At 35.8% G+C, this 25418-nt stretch overlaps 1 protein-coding gene across 5 annotated transcripts in view; it reads right to left on the reverse strand.

Moving 5' to 3' along the window:
• CDH10 (cadherin 10) overlaps positions 1-16566 on the reverse strand; it is a 103357-nt gene extending 86791 nt beyond the window's left edge. Inside the window, exon 1 of one of the 5 annotated variants that reach the window (XM_021285479.2) lies at positions 16446-16566. The gene's annotated coding sequence lies outside the window, so the exon portion shown is untranslated. Of the gene's footprint in view, positions 1-13897; positions 13922-14951; positions 15487-16445 lie in introns of those variants that run through there. The other 4 variants (XM_021285478.2, XM_005500908.4, XM_065052587.1 and 1 more) reach the window with 4 other exon arrangements.
• Between the last annotated feature and the right edge of the window lie 8852 nt (positions 16567-25418).

Raw genomic sequence — 25418 nt, forward strand, 5'->3', positions numbered from 1 at the left:
TGACAATGAGGAGCTTTTGCAGTGCTGTCCAGCCCTGCATCTTTTGGTTCTTCAAATGTCTGGGTCTTATGCTTGAACAAACACACACTATCTCAAGCTTGGCCTAATTGACAAGAGCACTTGACTGCTGCTATTAACCAAAATGCCTTTTCAGACAGAGTACCAAAATACACAGAAAGACACAGTATAAGTCAACTCTTATTTTCTCTCCTTAGGGATTTTTTTTTTAATGTGGAACAAGGAAGACTGTAGCACGTTCTTTTCAAGATGCAAAAACTGTGGAGTTCTTATGGATAGCAATATGGACTCACAAAGAGAAAGTAGGAGAGATTATCATTGTTACCATTCCTTTCTCATGTAAATCAGCTGCCCCAAACTCTGAGGATCTAGAAGAGAGGTATAGCCTGGTATAAGACTACCATAAAATCACTGAAATATCTGGAGGCTTTTTTTTTTTTTTTTTTACTTTGACTGAGGAGAACTTGATTGAATGCTATTGAAGAGACACAGTTCTAGAGACACCAGATTCTAGTTTCTCTGAAAATGTTACTTTCCTGCACAAGACATTGCAAGGCTATTGCCAGATTATTGTTAAATCAGGGAAAAAGGAAGGACTTTTTGCTCCCATTTTTAAAGGACTACAGTTTATTTTGTCTTTAGTTTCCTGAAATCTCTTCAGAATACTCAAAACTGACAGTCAGTGTTTCACAGTTTGCTCTGCATCAAAGGACACAGATACAAACCCATTGAAGGAAAATACAGTTTCATTTCTGAAGCACATAGACTTCATTACATCAGTTCAAGAAAACACAATTTTAATTTTTGTCTGATTTGCATAGTCATACCTCAAAGACAGCTTAAATTAATTCTACACCATAGGGAAGGAAAAGGGTGTTTCATTTGGAGTGGATGTATATATAGGCTTCTCTGTTCATCTTCATGAGAAAACAACCAATTTCACCTTGGCAAAGGAAAGATCTTCTAATCAAATGCCAAAAAGTACATAACCGATATATCAGTGTCACTACTCTTATTTTAGCAGTTCTCTTTTCAATTTAAATAGCACTTCCTGGTTCACCCTGGATACCGTAATTTCCAAAGGGAAAAGTCAGAGCAACAAACTCATTTAGACTGTTTCTGCAGGTGTCTGGAAGGATGGTACACCTATATCTTGTATGTGAGAATGCCACCCATAGTTGTTGGGATCCTGTGCTTTTGTGGCCTTTATGTCCTGTTTAGAATTTCTCTAGGTACCCAGGCCCTAAAACATGTCAGTTATATATTACTGCAGTTGTACAGCAGGATAAATTTTCTTCTTTCACTGCCACAGCCGAAGTGTATGCTGCTTAGAGTAGTGGGTAGTCACACTAGACATAAATAATTTTGACAGTCAGGAGAAGAACATGTTAAATGTACACGTTCCAGAGATCACCAATCAATCTTATCTGACAAACTAAGCCCAGGAACAGTTTTAAAAAACATTTTTTCCTTTCGTCATCTAGACAAGTTCTGTGGAAGACACTTTTCAGTCTCTCCTTTATATGCAGGATCTAGTAGTTTCCAGCATATATAAGGTATTTACTTATCTACATAAAATTCTAACTAAATTAAGCACACTGGGATTGAAAGAAAAAAATCTACTATTCAACAGGTGTAATTTGCAGAAAGAACATACAAGCTATTTGGCAACCAAGATCAAGAAATTCTAGCAATTCTACTTCTTTCACAAAACATATTCTCTAATGGTACTATACAGATTTCCAGGTGTTCCTGACTATAATCACAAAATCATTAACTACTTCTGTTTTCTTTTCACCTCCACAAAGCCCACAAATAAGAATGATCACTCTGTTTGACCATGTTTCCTCTTCTCTCTCTAATTTCAATGCAGACATCAATACTTTGGATTCTTTCGTCTTTCTAAGACACTTTCCTAACTATATAAATTCTTTTTTTATCCCTTAAATCTATTTTACGTCACTTCTATCCACAGAACACTGTTTGTAAATTATCTTAATCTCATGTGAATGCTATTTCTACTCAAATCCTTGGCAAAACCACTGTTCCTTCTATCATTGAATATCATGCTTCTTTTGCACGTGGCCTCTTCAATAATTTTTTGAAGGCTGGGGCAGTGCACTCATGTGAATTAAGAGATGCAACACTTTCTCTCCACATTTCAAAAGTCTTGTGTTCAAATAAGCATTTGTTTAATTTACTGAAGTGCTTCAGCTATGCATATAAATCAACTAAAGAAATCCTCTGACTTCTGCTTTTTGCACTGCATAAACACGGGCACTTCTCATTGGAGACTTTCTCTTTCATAAATTATGACATGCTACATCATCTTTCTGTATCTGTGCTTGATTTATTGCCTGTCTTACTTCATGTTTCAGGTTAAGAATGCTGCTTGCCTTACTTGCAGTTTTTATAAGTACATACATTCTAGAACCCTAAAAATAAACTTTAAAACAAACAAACGAACAAACAAGCAAACAAAAATGAACAAGCAAGCAAAACACCCACACTTTAATGTATGTGACAGAATTTTAGTTTTTCCCTCCTGAATATTCTTTAAAATATTCTGTGCTCATTTTTCTTCAAATGTAACCATGTGAAAACTACAGTGCCTTGCATACACAAATGTGTATTCACGCAGAATAAGATGTTAAGAAGATGCAATTTTCTTGAATAACTTTCTAGAAAGCTTTTACAGACCATTCACGTATTACTTTGAAATGACAGGAAACACAGTTTAATTACTAAATACTGGCTATATTTTTTGATGTAAGAAAATGTAAACTCTATCAGGCCTAGAAATTGCAGCTATAGAAAATGTCTCTGTTAGGTCTAGAAAGCTAATCATAGAATGATAAAGTAACTGATTTTATATGGATTGCAAAAGGTAAAAATTATATTTTGGATTTCAATATAATTATTACTAATAGATTATATATGTCACAATAGCACAATATTATTTATACAAATATTATTTAAAGTCATGCCTTAAGCTTAACAGCTTTCTATCAAAGACTATGACACGTATCTAGGTTTGTCTTCCTTGTAAGAGAATTTGCACCATGTGAATTCACTGGAATGAACAATTGCAGTTTTTAATTTAGTTAAGTCACCTACCACTTTAATCTTGTAAACAAAGTATACTATAAAAGGTGCTGGACAGAAGCATTCAAATGTGTTACTTGTCAAGAGAATATTTCTGGGATCAGGAGGAAAAATTAAAACAAATCATCATCACATACATATACAAAACTTGAAATTCTATATCTTATTACATTAATGTTCTCCATTCTTCCTGACAGGCAACAGAGTTTTATCTCCAGCTAACCCTAATCAAAGAAATCACACAATCTCTAACCAGCCAAAGGAATCCTTTGACTGTGGAATTATTTATAACAGTCAAGCTGCTGCAGCATGCAACTAAACCTCACTTAGCAATTGCTTGTTGAAAACCACATTCTAGTGACTAACATTTTAATATACATTATATAATGGCTAGAAAACATATCTTGAATTAACATCCTTATCATATTTTTGTTTTCTGTATAAATTTAGAAAATATATAATATGCAACATGGCAGTATTGGCCATGTGTATGGAAAATGATGGAAGTATTTGGCTTTGCAAGAATATCTGATTGGAATACTGCTTCCATCTCAAAGGTGATATCTTAAACAGTGTTCTCATTTGGTACTCATTTTGAGTATCCTCCCTTCAGCTGGGAGGATATACTACCAAAAACACCGGTGTGGTGTTGTTTTGTTTTTTTTTGTTTTTTTGTTTTTTTCTTTTGTGGCTATAGTACTGGATTGAAATGCAAAATTTCAATCTGTCTTCTGGCCCTCAGGTACAAGCAGTTTTAATCTTTTTGTTTTCATACCCCTTGTCAGAGAAAAAGTATTATAATATCTCACAAAGTTATAAATTGCAATAGATCTTAATACATATGAAAGTTATTTAGACCAGACTATAATAAATGTCTTAAAAAAAAAAATCCTTAATTCTGAAAGAATGAGAACCACTAGCTGAAGTAAAAGTAGGACTGACATCTTTATTTTCTTCCCAGCTATTGACAGGGAGTAATATTTTCTGCATGACTGGAAGTCAGAAATAAATAAGCAAATATGGACTATCACAGAGAAAACTAGTCTAGTATATTGAGCAAGAACGTGATCTGCTCTGACTGCAAATATCTACAAGCATTATCTTCAAAAAACAGGTATTAAGCTAGTATTCACAAAGCACAGATTCAAAACCACTCATCTTGCTGAATCCCAATGAAAATATCAGGAAAATGAACAACATTGTTGTGCTGTTATTGCATTTTTGGGTGCAAGTTGCTATGAATTTTCTCAAACCCAAACCAGAAAATAAAATTAAAACCAAGAATGTTAGCACAGACTTTGTCTTTCTGTTAAACAGGATGCTGAACTGAGTATTGCCTTGAGCTTGCTAAGTGTTAAAGTACTCTACAGAGACCTGATGCACTAATACAATAAAAATCTACCAACAATTGCCTTAAACTAGTTAAGTATCTAAGTATTCTATAGAGTTCTAATGCATTATAGACTAAAAATCTATTTCTATGTGGTAATTATAGTCAATTTTTGTGAGATTTCTCAAGTCAATATTTATAGTAATGTATTTGAAAAGAACAAAAAAAAGAAAGAAGCAATCAGAGAGAACTTTGTCCTTTGCATGACTTGGTTTGCTTTCTTACAGTTACTATAAAAATTCATACATACATATCTATCAACAAAGCAAGCTATTTTGCTGGTAATCATAAAAACTGTGAACTGGAAAAGGGAGTACTCCTGGTTTCATAATTTTACTCTTGCCACAAGATGGCACCAAAAGATTAAAAAAATATCTGCATTTCCAACGTTCCCATCTGAATACATGAACAAACTTTTCAGCGAATTGCACAAGAAATGTCACCAACATTTAACTTTTGATTTGGTTAGAGAGTTATGAACATCAACTAGATTACTTTGACAAACTACTGAAATGCTGAGCCTTACCATAGAGTTAATGAATACAGAGAAAAAGTTTTACTAATGCTTACATTTCCTACAAATTGAAAAGAACAAGCAGTGAACATTTAGAATGATATATTACGTTTTTAGGACAGGGAAGTAGGAACATACACAAATATGTAAATACAAACTAAACAGATACAAGAAAAAATAACTTCAAACCCATCAGCAATTTCTCCTAAGGGAAATTTTATCAAAGTTCAACAACTTTTACATGAAGAATTTTTCTTTCACTTCACTCAGGTTTTTTGGTTTTGTTTGTTTGTTTGTTTTTCATAAAGTAGATCTCATATTTAATGAACTCTTTCAAAATCTGTGTGGCATATTGTGAGAGAAATACTGAAGAAACCATATTTTTAAACTTAAGGATTTCTCATTGTCAATTGAATGCTTTTCTATTCCCACAACAAAACCTCATCCTACACAAAGAAAAGTGTTATCGAATAAGAAGAGGTCAGAATGCACTAAGTGTATATAACCAAACCAAAACTACAAAAGCTTGTAAGGGAGGAAGAATATAAAATCATAATTACTTCACTGGCAATTATTTCATGTAATATATTTAATTTACCTATTAAAAAAAATAAACCAAGAAACAAACTAGTATCTTGGAACATAAAACTACTAATTCAGCAGCAAATTTCTTTAAGTCACTATAATTGTTTCCTTTAAGGAGAAAAGATCCTCAACAATGTCAAGATTATAAAGTACTTGTTTTCATGTCAATATTATCCTGATATTCATTGCCAGTGTTTCTGATTGTACAGAAATGTTTTGAGCTATTTTCAAATATTTTTTTCTGCATATCACTTAATTTTAGCTCATATATTTTAAAGCACTGATGGATTACCCTTGAGAAGTCAGTGCATGATGATTACGTATTAGAATCATTGAGATTAATTCTGTTTACTTAAATGGAATAGAATTTTTTTTTCAGTCATCATGCCATTATAACAACCATACTTTTTTCGCATTATTGTCCCAATAACCAATAGCACAGTTTTACCCACTGTAATAGTAACAAATTAGCTTCTAAACAAGGCCAGAAATCTTTTTCTTTTTTACTGCTGAGGTATCATTATTTTACTTGTTCGCTCTTTTTTGGTGAAAAGAAGTATTTTAATATGCTAAAGCTAGAAGTGGACGCCAGATAGCATACCCAGAGTAACAAGGAACCAGCCACATCACTAAAATGACCCCGTAGTTATTGTATACCTGTAAGAAAAGACTGACTGGGTGCTTTTCCAGAGACTGAGCTGGAATCATTTAACTGGGGCAGTGGGACCGATCCTCCTAGGCTGTTTTTATTCCATTACACCTGATTTTCACCAGCTGTCCAAGTGGTGAAACACCTCCCACCCTATGTACGTAAGCACTTACTGGGAGGAAGGAAAAGCTGGGTATTTCCTCTCCTGAATGTACATAAGCCCAAATTTAGCAAGAAGTCACTGCTGTGCTAACACAGGTTTTTTTGGTCTTGTAATTTAAAATGCTGAACTGCTTTGAGCTTTGTCATTTGTGTTTAACTCCAGCTAAGTGGGTGTTGTTAGAAATGAAAACCTAAAAAAAAACATTTGTAGATGGCTATTTGTAAACTCTGTTCTAAAACATTAGCATAACAAACATGATTTAAACCCTCGAATGCAATGAATTGTAATTACATTGTTTTTTTAAAAAAATTTGTATTTCAGAACTTAAATAATTGATTCCTCCTTCTTTGTCACAAACTTTTAGAGATCCAATTTAAAACAGGTCAAGCCCAATGACCTTTCTTATTCAAAACTTTAATGGGATTATTCCTATAATACATTATGTCTTAGTTCATAATTCTTTTCTAATTCTCTGACCTCAAATAAAAAGCTAGAGGAAACCAAGCAATAATTAGGATATATTTGGAAATAGCACATGTATTTCAGAGTGGATTCAGATGTCTTGTTAGTCAGGGATAGGAAGAAGAAATGCATGATTTTGTTAATTTTCCATTCTGTACACACATTTCACACACATACTTAAATTTTGGAAAAGAGATCAGTTTCTTCTGATCATCAGAATTAATAAACACTGTCCAAATAATATAAATTTTCAAAAGTAATAAATTTCCCCCTTAAGAAAGATTTTCTCAAATTAATTAGTCAAATCAGGGTACTGCTCCATTTGAGACCACTTAAAAAGAGAAATTGGAAAGAATTGTATAAACAAGGGAAAAAATATATATATATTTGATAAAATAATAATGTTACGTAGGAAAATCCATCTACCTGTATTTGTACAGCTGACATTCATATGTAACTACTAGATCTAGTGACACATAACACATAAGCTTTTAAGTTCTTGATCACGAACTGCCAATAAAATGTCCCCAAGTATTAAGTGATGGAGAGAACCAAATGTACTTAGTATGCCTGGGGCTTGGTTCACTCATTTTAATCAACATGTCAGCTTCAGTGTATCTTGACCATGAGCACCATACTCTTACTTAAGGGAAAGAGCACATCTCAGCATGCTAATGACAGAAATGAACTTCATTCAACAGAGGAGAAAAAAGATCACACTTCCCTAAAATGGCACTCACCATGGTGTTCTATATCCTGCTCTTTTGTGGACACTGCAGATTTCTGCCAAAAGCCTGTGGAAACTATCCCAAAGGGAAACAGAAGTACCAGACAAAAATGCTATTTAAAAATTGGTCTTGGAAAGTGGGGAGCAGTAGCATATTTAGGGAACTTGGATGAATATGTTTAAGCAGATCTTAAACTATCTTTCATGTCAGAATAAAACATTTTACTTCCCTAATCTTATAAATATGCATTGTTTTTTCATAGAGCTGCAAAATGACTGGGTACATCCTGGTAACTCACTCATAAACTGAGGTCTAAACTATTACTCACCATTTAGTACAGGACTATCTTGATTAAAGACTGCTGATTAAATTGCTGAATGCTGTTCATCTCTGCTGAAACTCCTCTTACTCTATGGCAATGATTTTATAGATTCTGATGGTTTTTTCTTTTAAACTATGTATTTAACTGTAATTCACTACTAGATGACCCAAGGGTTAGCTAAATTGATTAACTACTTTTCTTTTGATTTTTTAGCAGAGTCATGAGGGCAGGCTAGTAGCCTACACAGCTTACTGTGCAGGAACAAGATTATAATGAAAGAAAAATATAATATAACATACAACAGTACTGACATATAAAGTCCTCCTTCTAGTAAATGAAATAAAAACAAAAAATAGAAGGCAACTATACTGATAATGAAAATACAATCTATAGCATGATGTAATTTTTTTGTGAAAAGTTATTTGCATAATGTGTTATTAAAATTTATTATTACAGGTGGAAAGAAAATAAGAGCTGAAATATTGTCATTTCCTGCTTCAATTCATCATGTTTTGGGATATTTTGTTTTAACTATATTCTGGTTTTCTTTCTTTGTATTCTTTCTATTATTCTTGAGTTTTGTTTTGCAATTATCTCTAACAACCAATAGTCTGCTACTGAAAATCCAGGTCATCTTCTGAGTAGCCTCAACATTAAAAACCAAACCAAACCAAAACAACAAAAATAACCAAACAAAAAGAACCACTAAACACCCCACCCCACATTAAGAATTGAATTTTATTCACCTAATTCACCATGTACACCTCTAGTGAACGTATTACTTAGAATCTTCATGATGTAGAGAAATCAGTAACATTTAAATCTACTTTTAACTAATTTGCTAACGACACACAGATAAAATGGATCTGTAGGTCTTCATGGTACCTTCTTATGTATGATAAAACAGAGAGGCATCCAACTAGAAACTTTTAGATTCACACCTTGTCTGATACGTTTAGGTTCAGACATCTCTCTAACAAAGAATGAAACATGAAAACATGATTATAAGCGCATGTATTTTAAAAAATTAAGAAAACAGTCTGAGAAGTGAAATAAGCCATTTTTAAATTTCAAATTAAGTGTAGTAATATTATCCACAGTTTTAAATCAAGGCTACAAGAAGGTTAGGTGCACCTTTCTCCCTTTTTCTCTCTGCCAAATGCATGTAAAGATATATAGGGAAAAGTTGAGAGTCCTTCCCTTAAAAAATAGGAACATGTTGATAAAATACCCTACAACGTCAGTTCATAACTGGAGTCCATATGTCTGTCAAGGCCCTATCTGACAGCATTTTAAGGTCTAGTGGGAGACAGTATTCTTAAAAGAACACTATGAAAATGATAACCATATCAAGGAAAAAAAAATAATATGCCTATTAAAGTACATGGACAGAGTCAAGAAAATCTCACTGTCATGTCAGTAGTACAAAGTAGTACGAAGACTCCTGCAGGGTTACAGGTCCCTTGGCCCAGGAGATTCCACCACCCTAGGACAGGATGCATTGTACACATGATGTTACTGATATTTTCCAAATCTTGCATCTTGGACATGATGTGTATTTATGGTCTCAGTTCCGCTGCACCATAGAAAAGGCGTCAGGAAAATGGTAGGTGACTATTTGTAAGAGAAAGGAATTTATATATCTAATGGATATTTTTTTTTAGAAATCTTAGAAGCAGGATAAATTTGACTATCCTTCCTCTGTCCTGAATATTATTACTTCTAAATAATAAGAAATACTTCGGGTTCTTATATATTTTCTCAACCTCATTTTAAAACTCAGATTTTATCTAGGTATTTTGTCCTCTGTGCAAGATATGAAACATATCCAAGAAAATCTAGATGCAAAACTCTCTTGATACCACTGGAAGTGAAAATCACCAGTAGACTTGTGACACTTAGAGGAACCAATGACAGAATGCACAGCATCAGTGTTTCCTAGACACAGAGATATCTCTATTTTATTTCTGCTTATTGTTAGGATAGCATAGCAATTAACAAGATAATCCTTTCCTTCATTAAGCAGGAGTACATAGCATATGAACTACTGAATTGTGGCAGACACAAACACACAATAACAATCCAGTTATATGGTTTTATATTTAACATTAATTTGGGGAAAAAATTACAAGTCCTGTTGGACATTATGTTTTAAGCCTTGCTCATAGCACTGTAAATTGAATTGGTATCAATTCTTTATGTCTTAAAGGTCTGGATATTATAGCATCGCATTTATTTTTAAGGATCATGATCTGGTCGGGCTAAGTGATGGTATGTCATATACTTTATGATGTAATGCAAAGCACTGAAATAGGATAATACAATAAATCCAATCTGTAATGTGGCAGGTGATGGTATATTAACAAGAAAATCATAAAACAAACATATACATGCATATATGTATCACAAAACATACAGTTCTTAATGAGAAAATATTTAGAAGGCTTTTTTTATTTTTGTAAAACACGAAAGAACAGAGTTCTAGCTTCTTCTCAACAGAGTTCTGGAAACATCTATTTCAACTCATTTTTTTTAATCATTACCTTTATATAAACACATATACACGTTTGCTTCTTTACATGATTTCCTACTGTTTGAAATAAGATTCAAAGTTCACTTGGAATTACAATTAAGAGATACCATAATAAAGTAATAAATAAAAAAAATTGTGTGAACAATGATGTGCATGTGGAAACAATATTCAAAAGGACACCTGCCACGTTCTTTTCATTATATCCAGTTAACTTCATAGGTCTTTGCATTACCCTGATGCAGCCTGATGCTATATAGTACTACACACTTCCAACCAGCAGACTTGAGTGAATATCCCAGATCAGATGCCCTCTGACAGTACAAGCTGGGGAGTACCTCTGAGATACTCCTACCCTGTTTCCCTGAAAATAAGACAGGTTCTTATATTAATTTTTGCTCCAGAACTTACTACTTTTTTACATGTATAACTGCCTGGACACTATTTAAATTGACTTTTTTTTACAAACTGTAACTAGGGCTTATTTTTGGAGTAGGGTTTGTATTTTGAGTATCCTCAAAAATCCTGAAAAATTGTGCTAGGGCTTATTTTTGGGGTAAATCTTATTTTTGGGGAAACAGGGTAGATCTTCATGCCCCCTGCTGGATGTACTTCTTTACCAAAAAAGTGATAAACATCTATTTGATATAAGTTCGTAGAGAAAAGAAATGGTAGTGGGAGCTTAAAGAAAATATGAAGTAATAAAAAGTACATAGAAATTAAGAAAGAAATTGTACAGTATTCTGATTGCTAGAATGCAATCCCTGTACAAGACAAAGTTTTTTCCTGTTTTTCCACACACACCTGTTGTCCACACACATGGACAGAAAATGAGGTAACTGATTCTGATGTTTAATAATTAGGAAGACTGCACATACAAAGACTCATATAAAGCTTCAAATGGCGTATTTTTGGCAGATCCTCCACATACTAAAAATCAGACAAATAAGCTGATAAACAGAACATATAAGCTCAATAGGTCTTTGGTTGGGTGGTGGTCTGGCTTCCCACCAGATGAAAACAGAATAAAGAAAAAAACAGTCCTCAGATCTAGCTGATTTTTTTTTCTGTGTGTAGTAATAGACCCAGAGAACTGTAACCCACTCAGGTCCCCAAAGACAAGGTTCAGTTTCCATTGCTCTATTGTAGAACTTCTAGGCCATGGAAACAGGCAAGTTAGGGAAGCTGCCATACCAAGGACTCGAAGTGGAAGAGCTGTAAATCCAGGAAGGGAGACACAAGCAACATTCAAAACAGGAGTGAGTTCCTCTTGGCCTGAAGAGAGAATTGGGGACCATTTGGTTCAGAATACTGTTGTTTTTCACTTTCAAGCTTTTTCAGAACTTGGACAGTAGGGGAAGTATATTTTATCAAAAACCAAATGTTCACATTAGTAGATTTGAGGGTGCAGGATGTGCAGTGTGTGTGTTGTGTTGTCAGCCAAGGTTTCAGTGAGCTGTACCTTTAGTTTGCATAAGCTTTCATCAATGGTTGCACACTATACATTGAAAATGTGCTATGGTATAGCACCCTTATGTACAGTGCAGTTCATAGTGTTTTACTTTGGCGTATTTAAACTGCTCATAAGAAAACAAGGGTTTTTTTCTGAATTTCAGTTTTCCTCCTTTCCAATAAATGATACATCAATTAATACATTATTAAAATCCTATAACAAATACTGAATATATATTTATGTGGTTCACGTAAAGCACTCAAAATGTTTCTTAAAGCTTTATATTCTGTCTGTTTACCTGCCCAAATAATCAGTGTTTTCTTTCCATTTCTGTCTATCATCTAGTATCAAAGAATTAACTGTACAGTAGATTTTTCAGATCTGTGAACCAGGACATATTGGAAGTCCATTTAAGATGCTTTGGTGTTTACAAACTCAGCTTCAAAGGATAATAATGAATGAATTAAAAATAAAATAACTGTCAGAAACCTCATCTTATTGCTACTATTCAACAAAATTTCAATTTTAATTTGACCCCTTGTACTAGTGCTGCAACCTAGTGGTGTGATAAGGTATAAAATTGTACTGCTTTGAGGGCAGTGTGTTATCAACCTGGCTGTGAATATGGTTAACACACACAGAAATTAAGTCGCCTGTACAGAATTATCCAGATGAGACAGTCTCTGTTTCAGCCACTTGTTTCCTTGGGAAATCACTTTGAGATCAGGAAATTACTTTCCTGGAATCAGAAGTAGATCTTCTTTTCAAATTAACCTTTTCTAGCTTTTATATTTAATTATTTAACAAGGAAAAAATACATTACTTGGCTACAATTTGTATACTGATGTGCATGTATAGATGTGTATCATGAATATCTCTCTACATTTAGTGATGAGCTCATTTTCTTTGAAATATAACATTATTTTGATGCATTTTCTACCACAGATAAGCACAGAAAATAACAGTAACTGCAGTGTCTGCTGTGAGCACATTTCAGTGTTTTGTCAGTTTCTTCACAGATCCTTTGTCTATTGACAATATGCAAGTACAAAGTTTTATTACATTTACACTCATTTACTCTAATGCAAAGCCAACAAGATCATTTAAGAGCACCTAAGTTCCTACATATGGTCCCATTAAGATATATTTTGCTATATTATTTTCTACAAACTGTTACAAAATATAATAGATATAAAATGTTGACAAAGCAAGAAACCAAGATCTATTTTCCAGTGCTACCAAAAGTAACAAAAAATCAAATAATCATCAGCAGTTTCAAGTTTAAATATCTGTATTATAATCAACAATCCTTAGACGTTACAAAGTTCCTATTTAAGTGTCCAAAATAATCTTGACTACACACAAAGAAAACATGGACATGAAACTAAACTAACAGAAACTGCTACAGAAGTGACCTCTTCATTCATACTTTTATTGTAAAAAGTATGTAAAAATCCAAGAAGACTCTCTCAGGCACAAACTGGATTACCAGTTTATAATCTAAGAAGTATTCATCTCTTGATGTAAAGCCATATTGACTCTAAGAAGCTGGTTTTCAACTCTTGAGAAAGATAGCTTGTCTTTTCTACTTGCATTTCCCAGTTCCCTAAGTTCATTCTTCCATCTTCTCCTCTAAAATAGCACTGACTACTATTACATTCAAAAGTAACCAATTAATATAAAAGTTTGAGTAACTGGCAAATCACAAAAAATGTTTGCACCAGACTCATAATATTCCTAGTAAATTGCATACTTAAAAAGGATTTGGAGATTCAGAAGTACATTCCAACCTCCCACTTCCTGCTTTCCCCCTCCAGTAATATCGCCATGTAAATTGAAAACCTACTAGCTTAAAAAACAAACACAAACCACCACATAATTTTTTACAAACCTGCTTCATCACATCGTGCACACACTCACACGTTCATATATGTATACACATATGCACATACAACAAGTTGTATGATTCTAAAAATACCTTAAAAGCAACGGGTGTGCAGTCAGGGTAATACAGAGGCTTTTACTGAAATGAGAGATGAAAATTATGGGCAACAGCTCCGTTTGTGTGGAAGCAGCAGAGATGATAGGTCAGTTTTAAAATGCTGGTTGCTATTTGTCACTGATTACACGTGCAGATGCATTATTTTAAGCTGAAGGACAGTTAGATTTTTATGGCAGCAACTAGTATCATGTACAGTATTAGCCTATTGCAAATTTATAATGCAGTTGACAATGCCATCAGTAGTAGTTCTGAACATGGATTTAGACTTGCATTGTGCTGCATTAATTTAACACCACATCAAATATGGATTTTATTGCAGCACTGACAATAAATGCTCACACAGGTGCAGACTAAATTTTTCCTCCCTCCACCTTCTCGCTTCCCCCCTCCCCTCTACTGAAATGTCAAACCTGGCAATATTTTCCCAATTTGTTTCTCTATAGCTCTGTACAGCTATTTGAAATGTGGCCTGTATCCACCCTGCTATCCTTCTCCACTGGGATTTCCTTCATAAGAAGCATCTGCTCTGAGTGTGTATAATTATTCTGAAATTCGGTTCAGGGCAGAACAAATAGCAATGAAAGCTGTAACAGACTTGCACTGATATACGGAAAGTGAGGGGCACATATGTGTATGTTTCATGCTATGTTCGTAACAGTTACAGTATGAAACATTGTGCTTTTTTCAATTCAAGTAGTATTGTTCCCTTGCAATTGAATTTGCAAGAACTGAATACAGATGGAAACTGCTGCCTAAAAGGCAGTCTGCTTACTAGGAGAAAAAAACTGTAAAATGCTTGGTGTTTCAGTCTTGAGTAGATATGATATTGGTTTACTTTGAAGAGAGAATACACAGCAGTTATTTCCTACCCCTTGTCTCATTACTCCTGAAGCATATTTATAAAATGTAAAAAGTTGTGTATAGTAGAAAAATTCTATACATTGCATTAAATACCGTACTGTTCACGCTATAATAATGATAATAACAACAGTAACTACAAAGAGCTTAAGGAAATAAGAAAGGCTCCTACCTTTTTTTCTGCTTCTGAGAAAGTGAAGTAGTATCCAACCCAATCAAACTGAAAAGCGAGCTATTAGAGTCCTTTTGTTCGCTTGTTTGTTTGTTTGTTTACTGTTATTTTCTAAGACTGATCCTACTTGGATCTAACTCGAGCTTTTTCTCCCGGCATCACTTAACTCTGGACAACCGGGGAACCAAAGCTAAGGGGTAGCTCTCCTCCTGACTGGCTTTCATTCAGAGCTCCCGATTAGAGAAAAAAAAAAAAGAAAAAGAAGGCATATCATCACCAGCACCACCACGCACACGCAAGATGCACGGACACGCTCACACTCGCTCTCCCTCCGCGGACGGGAGCGGGGAGAGCGGCGCTGCTGCTGCCGGAGCCGCAGCACTTACCCTGGGAAGGCAGGTTGGAGACTGGGGAAGCGCCGGCTTTTCCCAGCACACAGCGATTTGCAAGTGAATGCGGTGGGAGGGCACAGCCAACGGAGAGCTTTTTTTGTTAAAGCCCGTCGCCCTGCCTTCGCTGGCAGAATGGTTCTCTGTTTTGTGAAGTCTAAGGTAATCAGCCTCATCTGCTTAGCTTGGCGTGAGAATAAATACGGAAAACACCACCACTTTACGTGGTGTATTTTCCTTGATTAAATATAGCCGCTTTCTTATACCACCAGTGATCTTACAGTAATATTTATAATACATGCTTTTTTTAAAAATAGGATGATGCCAAGTTAAATTACAACCTCAGAGGGGTCAGAGGAAACCAGAGACCAGCTATTTTCTTCAGTGAATTGCTTATGCTGTTAGATTAGAAAAAATTTTTGCTCATGCTTCATCAGTTTTATGATTAATATAAATCAAGGCAGGTTCATATAATATCAGCTAATTTCACATTTTCAGAAGTTATCTGAAAAAAGTCAATGTCAATACTAACCTTCCATTAATATTTTTCTCCAGTTGTTACTTGTGATGCCTATTTTTATTTTGCTTCAGTCGCTGTATTTGAAGTTCATATTTTGCAATGTGTTTCTTTTCATCAAGTTAATCTGTGTTGGTTTCATGTTTCTTACACAGCAAATTGGACTTAGCACAATCCTTCTTGGATCATATCATGTCCAGTCCTTTCATTGTGATACCATAGAGGGTTATCTGCACATTACTTAGGAGAGATTTAACAAATAGTCACATAAGATTAAACCAATGGATGTCAGTATTGCTCTATCTAAAAATCATCAAAAGGGACTTTCTCTGGTTGTAAAAAAAGTCTCCCTAAAAAAAAAAAAAAAAAAAAAAAAAAAAAAATCAAAACCCAAACTCCCTTAAAAGAGGAGCTGAAAATGTTGTATTTGGGAGTGAGGAAGAAAGTAACAATGAAAATTATTTGATGATTAGAAAGTCTAATACAAGATTGCTGGCTATTGTTAGGCTGCTCAGTGACAACAATTTTGCTTATTTTCAGCTGCTGTCAGTTGAAAAGACAATAAAAAAAGAAAAGCAGGATACTTACCATGCCTAGTATCACTTCCTAATGCAAGCAACTACTGCCATTTCCCCAGACCTGTAACCACTAGGAGGAACAGAAACAACTCATCACTTCAAGCAGAACCTTTTGGCAGATGAGCAAGGCAGCACTGAAGTAGCGTGCTATACTAGCATGTGAACACGTCATCTGGAGAAAGAAAGAATCAGAGCAGCAAAATGCTGAGGAGGGAGAATATTTTTTTACTACCACACATAAAATGATTTTAAAAAATATATATATGTACTATGATAGATTTTTAATCTTTCAAGGAAAGACAATGAAGTTCTTTGGATTTGGCTGTCCTTGGGCAGATAAATACATTGTGCAATTCATAACACATGTGTAAAAAAATTCCATTGTTGTCCTTCTCACTTTCCCATTGTTGTATCAATCTAAAATTAGAATTGCCATATGTCCATCTACTCCTGGTTTCCAAAGAACTTCATCCTCAGTCCTTTTACAGAAAAGTGGGAGACTGCAGAATCTAGATGCAGCTTCCTGATCTCTACCATCATTTGATGGTACACTATGTGAAGATACATTCACAGTTCACAGTGATCCATGTAGGGCTGACAATATCAAGACATCAGCACTGTCTTCCAAGTTTACCCAGTAATTTGTGCAAAACTGGACGCAGGAAGTCCTGTTATTATGGGCAAATTCTCTCACATTGATTGGAAGGTAAAGCTCGTAGAAGTTTATGGCTGTATCAGCTGCGCTTCTGCCTCCTAAAATACCAGATCTAGGCTTGGATCCTATAGCAGAAAGCTAAAGATTGACTTAGAGTAAAAACTACACTTTCAATTTGGTAATACAGACAAATTAAATTATAATGAAAGGAGACACAAATGTGTAGAAATGTATTTAAAAGGCTGGGAAGTAGCTTTTTAAATCTGGACTGTTTTTGGAGGATGAACACAATATTGAGTGTTGAAAATTAAGTTAAAATCTTCAGCTCCTTTTAACATTTTGTCTTCTGTTACTTTAGTTGCAACTATGAGTGGGAAATAAATGACATTTTTTGTATACGTACAAAAATTTTATTCTACGTGTGTGCACACAAATTCTGAAGTCAAAGAAAAGATATGATCTAGTGGAATTATTCAGGAACAACTTCAGAATCACTGAATGTGCACTTACTCCCTTTTCTGTGGAGTATTTTGGTTGGGGTTTTATTCAGCTACAATGAACTGAGGTTATCCTAGAGAGAAATTAATTCATTCTGGCATAGTTCCTGCAAATCACACTTGCATCCTTAAAGTGGACTTACTTTGAGAGTTAAGGTTTAGCTCTAGAAAAGCCATATTTTGTCATTAACTCCTTTTTCTGTTGGTGTGGTCAACTATTTAAAAGCCACTATTTATTTATACTGATAGCATATGGATATCTAAGGCAAAACAGTTGTTCAACCATATATTTATTCATAGACATGACAGTAACTTTAAAACAAGGTGGCATCAGAACCTATTTTTAACACTGCCTAATACTTCCCATTAGAAGAGTCCTTTTATAGTTGCTTTTAAATTTACCAAACAAATTATTTAGGATTAAATTTTCTACACTGATGATCTGCCTCAGGCAGAAATAATTTAAAAACATTTCAGCCAAAATGATACTGAGATTTCAGAGAACAAGGAAAAATTATACAGCTGGAATTTTCTCACAGGAGTAAAACAACCTTCATGCTTTGAATGCAAAATGTGAAACTCCACAGGGTACAGCTGGCCTTTGAGTCAGAGAAGCTTACCAGTGGGGACAGATTAGGTCAAGGAGCATTAAAATAAATGAAGAGTGGTAGAAGCAGGAGTGGAGGCTGAAGGAAGTATTCTTCTTGGCCAGCAAAGAAGAATTATATATTTCTGATAAAGAAGCAAGTAAGAAACAGTGGCAGAATAGAGACATTAATTCACAGAGAGTGAACAAGGAAACATGGGGTGGGAAAAAAAAAAAAAAAAAAAGAGAAAGAGAAAAGAGGGAAGCACACAAGATAAAATGTCAGAAAGATACAGACTGAACCAGGGACTGTGGGGTTGCTGTTTGCCATGTCTGTCTTCAAGGCAGGCAGCTTTATCCTCTAAAATGATGGATCTAGTATGATACCTACTCAGACTGCAGCAGAGATGCTTTCCTTGATTTTCATTTCTGGATAGAAACTTGGCAGAGATCCCAGAAGCCAACAGTTGCATTTGTAGGAAGATGATGAGGTGTAAGAAGGATGAGAAAGAAAAAATGTGGAATGAGACGCCATTTTCTCAAGTATCACCATCATCAAATGTCTGTCAAACCTACTGGGATTCTCTCCACCCAGGTTAGCCCACATGTTGTAGAAGAGCACGTTAGTCTTTTCATGAGTTCACAGAAGAGTGATCAGTATGGTGTTTTTAAACACTTCAGATCTAGCAATGAGCTGTTTGGAACCTAATGATCCCATTTCTCTTTGGCTTAATTCCGTGTTTAATGTATTTTTAACCTCTGTAAAATTGTACATAGTGTGCTGGTTTGACTGAAAATGGGTTAATTTTCTTCGTGCAGTTAGAAATCTTTCTTTTTCATAGCTAGCATGCTCATTATTTGGACTTAGTTTGAAAACAAGCAGATAACACCCCAACACAGAGCTAATGTTTTTAATTGCTCTGGTCTGAGCCAAGGACATTCTGAGTGCTCTGCCCACAGGTGTGAGGCATCTAGGAAGGGAGGCATGGATGGGGTAGAGCTTGACTGACATCCACATGGATCGATGAGAGTATTCCATCCCATTAGCATAATGCTAATTACTTAAGAAGAGTGGGGCGTTTCGGTTTTGGCTCTACCGATCTCTCTGGTTCTTCTCTCTCACTCTCGCTGGGGGTAGCCGGGAAGTTTGGTTGAGACATTTAGCCCAGCCTTTTGCCATCCTGCAGAGGCCTCTGAGCCATTCTGCCTTTTTCCTCTCTTCTCTCTCTCTTGGATCAGCTGTTCAGACCAGGTGTGGCTTGATGAGACTGGCTGCTCAGCGTGTCCGTGAGGAATTGCTTTGAGTATCTTTTACTTCTTTTTTATATATATTTACTAGTAGTGTATTAGTATTTTTTTATTTTATTAAACCGTGTTTATCTCAATCCAAGTTTCTCCCTTCCCTTTTGATTCTGTTCCCTGTTGGGAGGGTGAGGAAGGGGGCGAGTGAGTGGCTATTGTGGTTTAATTGCTAGCTCAGGTTAAACCACATTACTTTCTATCTCCTTTCATACACTCCTAATAGTACCTTTCCTGGACTGGTCTATGGGTAAGTCCCAGTACAGCAACACTTGTCTAGAAAAGATCATATTTTAAGGTGTAGAAGCCAGAAAATTTGTTGTGAATGATGCTGAATGGAGGGGAAAATAGGTTTTCACAATTAAAACATTCCCTTTTGAACTAGACCATATCTAATCCTCTGCCACCTATGCCTGAGGATGTCACTTGAATCAGATTTCTTTCATGGATGTTTTCCTGTTATGTCCTATTATTTCTGTGTTTCTGACTGAAGAGCTGGGTCTGATATAAAGAGGTGCTGAAGACTCACAGTTTCAGCACACACTACTATAATAAGAAAAAAAATCTAAAAATTATGTCTGGTCCTCTGTGTCCTGTCACTAAGTCAGCTTGTACTTCTGACCACGGTGTCTGTGCATCAAATTCTATTTTGTGGAAAAGGGTAAACCTCATGGTCCCACTTCAGACACTTAATGAGAGGATAAGCTAATGGCTGGAAAACATTCAGATATTATAACAAAAAGCACTACAAAAGTCCATAAGAAAATTATAGAAATGTAGGGTTTGAAAAGTGTGCCTCAAACAAGGCCATGTACTACATGGAATAATAATACTGAAGGAGAATTGTTGTTGATTAAGAAAATACATGCCTTCAGTACAATGATGCAGCAAAATATCATGATTCTTATACACCACACCATGTTAGCTGCAGAATAAGAAAATAGTTTTAGCATTTCCTAAGTTCTGCAAGTCTGAAACTGAAATCTTAGTTGTGTTGTTTTACAATGACTGCATGTACATCAGTATTTGAAATTTTTATTATTTCTTCATTAAGTGACCATGATTGTATTGGGTACCTAGGTACAAATTCTATTTGGAGGCAACTGGCTAGCACTATATCCCAGAGATCAATATTGGGTCCAGTTGTGTTTAACATCTTCATTAATGATCTGGATGATGAGGCAGAGTGTACCCTCAACAAGTTTAGAGATAACACAAAACTGGGAAGAGTGGTGAACATATATACCCTTGCCACAAAGAAGGCTAATGGATGCATTAGGCAAAGTGCAGCTATCATGTCAAGGGAGGGATCCATCCCTTCTCCCCAGCACTAGAGAGGCTACAACTGGAGTGACGTGTCCAGTTCTGGGCACCCCACTACAAGAGAGACATGGACACACTGGAGAGAGTCCAGGGAAAGGCCATAATGATGATTAAGGGACTGGAACACCTCATATACGAGAAAAGGCTGAGAGAGCTGTAACTCCTTACCCTAGAGGAGAGAAGGCTCATGGGGATCTTTTCAATGTATAGAAATACCTGAAGGAAGGTTGCAAAGAGGACAGAGACAGACTCTTTTCGTTGGTGGCCAGTGACAGGACCAGAGGCAATAAACTGAAACACAGGAGGTTCTTCTGAACATCAGGAAACACTTTTATCCTGTGAGGGTAACTGAGCACTAGCACAGATTGTGCGGAGACGTTGTGGAGTCTTGGAGATATTCAAAAAATCCTTGGAGATATTCAAAAGCTGTATAGACATAGTCCTGGACAACTGGATCCAGATGGCCTTGTTTGAGCAGGGTAGGTTGAACAATATGATCTCCAGAGGTCCCTTACAACCACAACCATTCTGTGATTCAGTGAGACCACACAGACAAAAATACCATAGAACCCACACAGAGGGATTTTTTCCAAAAAGAAGACATTAAAAGGTGGACAATACAACATAAAAAGGTCACTATGTAGAAATAAAAATTAAAAAGAAAAATAAAAAATCACATCCCCCAAATAAACAAACAAAACCAGGAAAAACAGGGAAAGAGTTGGAAAAGACAGAAAGAATAGCAATAAATAGTAGAGGGAGGTCATGGTAATATGGGAGCAGAGGCTCCCATGTCAAACAGCCTAAGTTCTGTGGAGGAACACATAGATAGCACTAGGAACAAAAGGCTGTTCATGAAGGAAGGAAGAGCAAAATATTTCATAGCATGTGTATTAAGAAAAAAAAACTCAACAGAGCAGTACTCAACCCAAAACGTTACTCTTCTGAAAGTAACATCACCACTCTGTTCCATTCCGTATTTTTGATACCAGCTGCAACCCCTGCTCTGACAGTAGCATAATTTCTTCTAATTCTCCATGCAGTCTCAGCAATGCCTTGTACTGCCCTGACTTCTGTTATAAATCTCCTCTGATCTATTATGATGGAAAAAACCAAAACAAATCAACAACAACAACCAACCTACCAAACAGACAAAACCAAAACCAACAAGAAAGTTGTTTGCATTCTTTGAGCTTCTGGCATTTCATTTTAATGCAAACATATTTTTCTTTTTCTGACAACTGAAAGCCATAAGTGAAACAACTACCCATTCTTTCAATAACAGCAGTTATTCCAGGGTGCAGACATCCTGGTATCTGCTAAAACTCTTTTATTTCTATAAATCATCTGCCCTCCTACTTCTGCATCTGAGCATTCAAATGTTCTGATGTTGCAAGTGAATTTTAGTACAGTAACTGAAAAATGTTTATAGTTACCTAGAAAAAACATCCATAAACATGGTATAAATAGAACATAACTCATACAAAAGACTACACACACAAAAGATTAAATTACTAAGAAAGATGTCAATAAAACATCTATATTGTATACAAACTTCTCTATGGCTTAGCTAATGATTATGAACAAAAAGGAAAACAGCTATAAAGATGAATCGTTATGGAGTATAGGTAACATTCTTCAAATTACCTATCATGTTTTTTGCAGCTTGAACAGACCAGATGCTTTTTGGAAATAATGCAGTACTAGTACAAGCAAGCAGAAGTCTTTTGATAGAATGGATATCCCCTGATTCAGCTAAAAGGTATTATTTCTGAATAATCCTATGAAAATAAATATAACAGAAAATATCTTTACCTGATTTCACTAAAATTATTCTGTGACTTTCTCTTTTTCAAGTCAGTCATTTGTTATTTTTATGTTACTAATGGCTTAAACATTGTTGAAGTATACTTGCAAATGTTAAGTCATTACAATGTGTAAACACAACAGTGCTATGAAAGGTGTCCCCAGTAACAGTAGTATGAAAGTTACCAGAGCTCTTTTCCTTGGTCTTTCCATTTCTTATTTTCTATTCAGCAACAACTACACCAGTTGTTCTAACTCATTGTTCATTTCCCATCTAACATTAATATGTTTCTCTGCATTCACAGCTGAATAAAATTTTTATACATTGGATTTATTCAGATATTTGCTTTAGCTGCATGGTTCTGATTTTACTATCATATACCAATGGTCTTATACATATATATCTGTCTCTGCAGGTTTGTCAGGAAGTTTAGTGCCATCCTATTACATGTAAATAAGAATCACAGACTAGAATCGTAGAATCATTTTGGTTTGAAGAGACCCTCAAGATCATTGGGTCTAACCATAACCTAACTCTGGCACTAAACCATGTCCATAAGAACCTAATCTACACATCTTTTAAACATCTGCAGGGATGGTGACTCCACCACTCCCCTGGGCAGGCTATTCCACTGCTTCACAGCCCTTTCCATGAAGAAATTTTTCCTAATATCCAATCTAAACCTCCCCTGAAGCAACTTGAGGCTATTTCCTCTCATTTTATCACTTGCTACTTGGGAGAAGAGACGAATAGTCTCCATGCTACAGTCTCCTCTCAGGTAATTGCAGAGAGGCAACCTCAGCCTCCTCTTTGCCAGGCTAAATAGCCCCAGTTCCTTCAGCTGCTTCTCAGAGACATGCTCTCAAGACCCTGCACCAGCTTTGTTTCCCTTCTCTGAACTCTCTGCAGCACTTCAATATCTTTCCTGCAGTGAGGGGCCCAAAACTGAACACAGGATTCAAGGTGAGGCCTCACCAGCACTGAGTACAGGGGAAAGATCACTTCCCTAGTCTTGCTGGCCACACTATTCTTGATGAATGCCAGGATGCTGTTGGCCTTTTTGGGCACCTGGGCACACTGTTGGCTCATATTCAGCCAGCTGTCAATCAACACCCCCAGATCCTTTTCTCCCAGGCAGATTTCCAGCCACTCTTCCCCAAGCCTGTAGTGTTTCATCGGGATGTTGTGACCCAAGTGCATGACCAGGCACTTGGCCTTGTTAAACCTCATACAACTGGCCTCAGCCCATTGATCCAGCCTGTCCATATCCCTCTGTAGAGCCTTCCTACGCTCCAGCAGATCAATACTCCCACCCAACTTGGTGTTATCTGCAAACTTACTGAGGATGTACCAAATCCCCTCATCCAGATCATTGACAAATAGATTAAACAGAACAGACCCCTGGGGAACATCGCTTGTTACCAGCCACCAACTGGATTTTACTCCATTCACCACAACTCTTCAGGCCTGGCCACCCAGCCAGTTCTTTACCCAGTGATGTGTACACCCATCCAGGCCATAAGCTGCTACTTTCTCCAGGAGAATTCTGTAAGAAACAGTGTCAAAGGCTTTACTGAAGTCTAAGTACTCAACATCCACAGCCTTTCCCTCATCCATTCAGCAGGTGACCTTGTCATAGAAGGAGATCAGGTTGGTCAAGCAGGATCTGCCTTTCATAAGCCCATGCTGACTGGGCCTGATTGCTTGATTGTCTAGTATGAGCCATATAATAGCACTCAGAATGATCTGTTCCATGATCTTCCCTGGCACCGAGTGCATGTATATGCAATTGCAAATACTTGAACATATAACTAAGAAATCTTTCCTCCCTTGATAACATATGTGGAAGAACACGGATTAAACATATCAGTTTTGCATGTGGTAAATGTGATAGTGATATGTTAACAACAGCTAAACAGCTAAACAGCTTTAGATCGATTTCTCACACATGAAAAAGGCTATACTTATGCAGAGAAGAGAATCAAATTAAGCATACTTTTTCAATCTACATAATACCAGGAATTACATTTGTAGACAAAAGCTAACAGTAAAGCATAATGCAGCTCAGAGAAAAAAAAAAAAAAAAAGACAAAAATACAAAGAAATGCTACATTCCAATGCGTGTAACATTGTAGCTATATCACATTTGGATTCAGAGAGAGTTAAGAACATTTTGAGCTCCTTATTCATCGAAGTGTTTATACACAATTAATAGGATGCACATTGACTCTTTTCAGCTTTGACAGATTATGAAAAGTGCTAGTCTTGTGCTACCTCTTTATTTATCAAGAGATATATCTTAGGATAGGAGAAAAGAAGTGACATAAAGGACCTGTTCTTCCTTATGCTGTCCCTGATCTAGGTCAAGCTTCCAGCGTGGAAATAAGTATCCATGAGAAAATATTGGGGTTTTTTCTTGTTTGTTTGTTTGTGTGTTTTCCAATGAACCCCTCTCACATAGAGTGATCTTAACAGGGCACAAGCCAGATGAAGAAAAAATAAAAGAAAACAAAACAAAAATAAAAAAGCGATACCCACATCCTCAATTCTTTTCTAACATATATTAAATGATCTGCAGCTACCAAGTCTAGTTGCAGTCAGCACATCTGTAAGTCCCATTAGTAGTCTTTTATATTCCTTCTGTGTTTTCACATATAAATTCTCCTGATAGGGATCAGCCCTGTGCTTGTACTTTACCTTTATTTTGGAACAGATCCTTAGAAGAGCTTAGATAAGGGACTAGATGAGAATTGGTGTTCTGACTAAGAATACAAAACTACAGAACAGTAGAAGTTGCAAAATATTTTTTCTGTTCT

The sequence above is a fragment of the Columba livia genome, chromosome 2 (assembly GCF_036013475.1).
Source record: "Columba livia isolate bColLiv1 breed racing homer chromosome 2, bColLiv1.pat.W.v2, whole genome shotgun sequence".
In the NCBI taxonomy this organism is placed as follows: Eukaryota; Metazoa; Chordata; class Aves; order Columbiformes; family Columbidae; genus Columba; species Columba livia.